The sequence below is a fragment of the Scylla paramamosain genome, unplaced genomic scaffold, assembly GCF_035594125.1.
Source record: "Scylla paramamosain isolate STU-SP2022 unplaced genomic scaffold, ASM3559412v1 Contig101, whole genome shotgun sequence".
NCBI classification, from domain to species: Eukaryota; Metazoa; Arthropoda; class Malacostraca; order Decapoda; family Portunidae; genus Scylla; species Scylla paramamosain.
This window is the reverse complement of record NW_026973766.1, coordinates 165,001-170,000: the sequence shown is the minus strand read 5'-3', so window position 1 is coordinate 170,000 and position 5,000 is coordinate 165,001. Positions and strand designations below refer to the sequence as shown.

Genomic DNA, 5,000 nt, shown 5'->3' with positions numbered 1-5,000 from the left:
TGTTCTGTTACTATAAACTGGTGGATATATTTGTTATATATATATTAGTGATTACTTGTACAATGACAATACTTTCAGATGACACAAATTTCCATCTTAATTTAATGGTATCCCTCCTCTCCTCCATGTCTCCTCTCCACAAATTATACCTACATCCACAAGTCCTCCACCTTTTCCTATGAGACTTTCCTCCACTAATTATATCTCATTTCCAACCACAGATGTTCCACTTTTCCTATGAATGTGTCCATCTCTTAATCCACTCAAAATAACCTTTTTTTTTCCCTCTCAGAAGCTAACTTAGTAATTACAAGTTTTTCCATCACAGTGTTGCAGTGTTGCAGTGTTGCAGTGTTGCAGATCTTCACCCAAACAAGGGGAGTATTGTTTTTTTGTTTTGTATATATATATATTTTTGTGGGGGGGAGGGGGTCTGGGGATAGCTATCTGCGGTGTGCGTCTGTGCGTGCGTCTGTGTGTGCGTCTGTCTGTGTGTGCGTCTGTGTGTGCGTCTGTGCACGTGCGTCTGTGTGCGTGCATCTGTGTGTATGTCTTTTTTTTGGTTGTGTGTGTGTGAATTTTTTTTTGGTATAAATATATAGGTGGCAGGCCATAGTGTTAGGATATTTGACAGATTAATATAGAAGATGGTTTAAGTTAGTTATTAATATAGAAGATGGTTTAAGGTTAGTTAAGGGTTAAGTGAGGCATAGAGAGAGAGAGAGAGAGAGGGAAGACAGATATTAATAGGATTAGCTTATATTTTTTTTTAGGGTTTTAAGTAAGTATCTAGGTGGCAGGTCAGAATGATATAATATTTAACACAGATTAATATAGAAGATGGTTTTAAGTTAGTATATATCAAAGGGTTAAGTAAGGCATAGAGAGAGAGAGAGAAAGGGTTAATAGTATTAGGATGACAGGAGTATATATCAAAGGGTTAAGTGAGGCATAGAGAGAGAGAGAGAGATAGGGTTATTAATAGGATGACAGGAGTATATATGAAAGGGTTAAGTGAGGCATAGAAAGGGTTATTAATAGGATTAGGATGACAGGGTGTATGAATGTTTAACTCAGATTATATTGAAAGTTTATTTCTTTATAATCTGAGTTTGTATGGCATGTTGAGTATTAGTATGTTATTTTTGTAGTGGTGGTAGTGGTGTTGGGATGTATGAATGATGATTTTTTTTTTTTTTTTTTTTGGTGGGGGGGCAAGGGGGGTATATATATATATATATATAGTGTTATATAGATATTTTTTTTTTTTTATCCCCAGATCTTTGGTAAGAGATCTGGGGATTGTATGTATGTATGTCTAGCCAGTATTTTGGTAAGATACTGGCTAGTGAGTGAGTGAGTGTGTGTGTGTGTGTGTGTGTGTGTGTGTACGTGTGTGTGTGTGCGTGCATATGTGTGTGTGCAGTTTTTTTTTTAGGTTAGGTTAATTAGTTAAATAAATAAATAAGAGCATAGATATTAGTAATAATAAGAAAATTTGATATTAGTAATAAAAAAGAGGGTAAATAAATAAATAAATAAATAAATATAGGAATATTTATCAGGGGGGGTACCTTAAGGGGGGGGTTGATGGCAGAAGGGGGGGGTACCTATAGCATACTAGAGAGAGGGGGGGGGGTGAGGAAGCTGTAATAATAAAATAAATAATAAAAAAATTTGAGGGTAAATTAATAAATAAATAAAAATAGGAATATTTATCAGGTGCCGGTAGCAGAAGGGGGGGGGGTTGATGGCAGAAGGGGGGGTACCTATAGCATACTAGAGAGAGGGGGGGGTGGGTGAGGAAGCTGTATGAATGATGAGTAGACTAGGGGGGGTCAGGGTGGGTAATATATAATAATTTGTGTAATATTTCAACATTTGTTATATCGACATGCATACTGACACTTTTCTCCCAGACAGATAAGCCTGGCTGGTGAGACAGAGGGGGAGTGGGTCTCTATTTCATTATGTAAGTGATATGAGGTGACATGAGGTCGTCTGGCCAGCCGTGACCCTGTACATGTGATAGGCTTGGAATTTATTGTAATTGTCATTGTGTGTGTGTGTGTGTGTGTGTTGTTTGTTTGTTAGTATACTGTGAATTATAGATGTTTGCTTAATATTTCCCATGAATTAACAAAAAAAGCACAATTCTATTAATATTTCTGTTTATTTATTGTTAACCAAGACTTTTGTATACCAGTTTTTGTTGAATAAATCTATAGTTATTAACATTATACTCTTTTGAAACCTCCTACAGTGAGAGAGTGTCACAGGAAGGAGTAAACAGATATTGCTGTATATATATATATTTTATTTTTATGTAGGAGTGACACTGGCCAAGGGCAACAAAAATCTAATGGAAAAAAAAAGCCCACTGAAATGGCAGTCCCATAAAAGGGTCAAAGCAGTGGTCAAAAATTGATGAATAAGTGTGTTGAAACCTCCCTCTTGAAGGAATTGAAGTCATAGGAAGGTGGAAATACAGAAGCAGGCAGGGAGTTCCAGAGTTTACCAGAGAAAGGGAAGAATGATTGAGAATACTGGTTAACTCTTGCGTTAGAGAGGTAGACAGAATAGGAGTGAGAGAATGAGAATACTGGTTAACTCTTGCATTAGAGAGACAGAATAGTGGTGAAAGACTGAGAATACTGGTAACTCTTGCGTTAGAGAGGTAGACAGAATAGGAGTGAGAGAATGAGAAGACTGGTTAACTTTTGCATTAGAGAGGTAGACAGAATAGGAGTGAGAGAGTGAGAAGACTGGTTAACTTTTGCATTAGAGAGGTGGACAGAATAGTCGTGAAAGATAGAAGAAAGTTGTGCAGGGAGATCATAGAAGGTGAGGCATGCAGTTAGCAAGATCAGAAGAACAGTTAGAATGAAAATAGCGGTAGAAGACAGATAGATATGCAACACTGCGGTGGTGAGGGAGAGGCTGAAGACACTCAGTTAGAGGAGAGGGACTGATGAGACGAACAGCTTGATAACAGGCTTTCTCTACAGTAAGCCTACCCAAATATAATCAGAATGTAGCCTCTTGTTTCAGGCCTACTTTGCAGTATTTCAGGGTACATGTGGGTTTAATAGCTCAGTAAGACGCAGGATCTACCAGCATAGGGCATAAATAATCATTTTGACGTATTTGAGCATATAAAGTCAGTTTGTTTACAAAATTACATTCGTTGCCTCAATTTCGTCTTCGGCTACAACTTGCAATATATGTTTTTTTTTTTTTTATATATATATATATATTTAATATTTTATCGTTTTTATTTGTATTAGATCATTCTTTTTTAAGCTTTTAGAAATATATAGTGTCAAATTTCTCAGTTGGCATTTTTTAATTTGTTTACTTTTCGGCTCTAAATCAGAATCGACTTTTTAGTATGGGTTATTACAAGTTTTTTGTGTTATTATGTTAATTAAGGTATTTTAACAATATATGGAAATGGAGGCAATCGATAATTTTCACTTGTTATTTATACATGACTTGACCTTATATAAATTAGAAAAAAAACCTAAATATATGGTATTGTAAGGGCCTCTCAAAAAAAAACCTCTTTAAAAACAATTCAACATTTTTAGAAATCATAAAATCTAACTTAGACTCGGAAACAAAAGAAATATTAGAATTTTCTCAATACAACGAATGCTCATAAAGCTCCTCCCCCTATCTCCGCCATTTTGTGGACAGACGGTGGAGAGTCGCAGAAGTGTTCACATTACTTCAGCCTTCACGACCATAACCAGGTAATTTATAAGATATATGATCAACAGGTAACCTTGCCAAGACCTTAAAAGCCATGTAACGAAGTGGGTGTCATATAAATAAGCGGAGACTGGAAATATGATCGATGTTCAGAGGAAGGGTTATGTCAGCTGGTTCATGTCCGCTGTTTGTCCGTGGTGCTCTTATTAACACTTAATTTGTGATGTTTGTAGATCACTTGCGGTGTTACTTCACTGATATTTTGTCCTTGGTGCTATAAATGTTATATTTGACCAGGTAAGGACGAGTTAGAACCGTGAAATATTGAGATATAGTGTAACAGCTGGTGCCATAAAAACCCTGCCTGGTGAGGTGACGTGAGGTACATTACGATATGATAACTAAAAATTCTGCCTTTTAAAATTCCCTGTGGAGGTTTAAGCGTATATAAATGTTATCCAGGAGTGTGTGTGCACTATACTCAGGGAGGTTTGGTTTAATTAAGACCGTGAAATATTGAGTTATATGAAATAATAGGATTTTTTTTTATTTTTCATCAATATTTCGTTATATCATTTACTGTGTGGCTTGGATACGTCCATATATCGTCACGGAGCTTACGAACGTTAGATTAGAACCGTGTTTGGCTAGATATAGTGACAGATTAATGAGATTTTGCCAGATAAGATGGCCCAAAGATTTACAAATAAACATTGTTGTCTAAGAGAGAGAGAGAGAGAAATTTAATGTGTTTTCATGAGGACAGTAACCAATATGTAAATGTCTCTCTCTCTTTCTCTCTCTACTACTACTACTACTACTACTACTACTAGTGGTGGAAGGCCATCACCTGCCTATATTTAGTTATTATTATATTATTATTATTATTATTATTATTATTATTATTATTATTATTATTATTACTATTACTACTACTACTATTATTATTATTATTATTTTATTTCCATTATTATTACTATTGTTATTATTGTTGTTTTGTTGATATGTAATTATGTAATTGTGTTTTGGTCTAGGTTTTTCTTGATTTTCACTGGTTTCTCTCTCTGTGTGTGTGTGTGTGTGTGTGTGTGTGTGATTTAAAAACCATATATAAATTAATCTTTTTCTTTTCAGATAACCTCTCACTCACACGCATGAACCCTTGCAAGTAATTGAACTGTGAAGAATTAGCAGCAATGAATCTGAAATAGTATTAGTACAACCATCACAACAGTCACCACTGCTAAATACTACTACTACTACAACAGGTGAGTACTACAACAGGG

The 5,000-nt window shown here is 35.4% G+C and overlaps 1 protein-coding gene and 1 long non-coding RNA gene across 8 annotated transcripts in view; both read left to right on the top strand.

Annotated features, from left to right (window-relative positions):
* LOC135099082 (uncharacterized) overlaps nucleotides 1-1,561 on the top strand; it is a 7,064-nt gene extending 5,503 nt beyond the window's left edge. For both annotated transcript variants that reach the window (XR_010267614.1, XR_010267615.1), the window contains exon 6: nucleotides 329-1,561. This is a non-coding gene — a long non-coding RNA (uncharacterized LOC135099082). The remainder of the gene's footprint in view (nucleotides 1-328) is intronic.
* A 2,074-nt stretch (nucleotides 1,562-3,635) lies between these two features.
* LOC135099083 (cadherin-23-like) overlaps nucleotides 3,636-5,000 on the top strand; it is an 88,112-nt gene continuing 86,747 nt past the window's right edge. For 4 of the 6 annotated variants that reach the window (XR_010267620.1, XR_010267616.1, XR_010267621.1 and 1 more), the window contains exons 1-2: nucleotides 3,636-3,755; nucleotides 4,849-4,982. The gene's annotated coding sequence lies outside the window, so the exon portion shown is untranslated. Of the gene's footprint in view, nucleotides 3,756-3,856; nucleotides 4,012-4,848; nucleotides 4,983-5,000 lie in introns of those variants that run through there. The other 2 variants (XR_010267617.1, XR_010267619.1) reach the window with 2 other exon arrangements.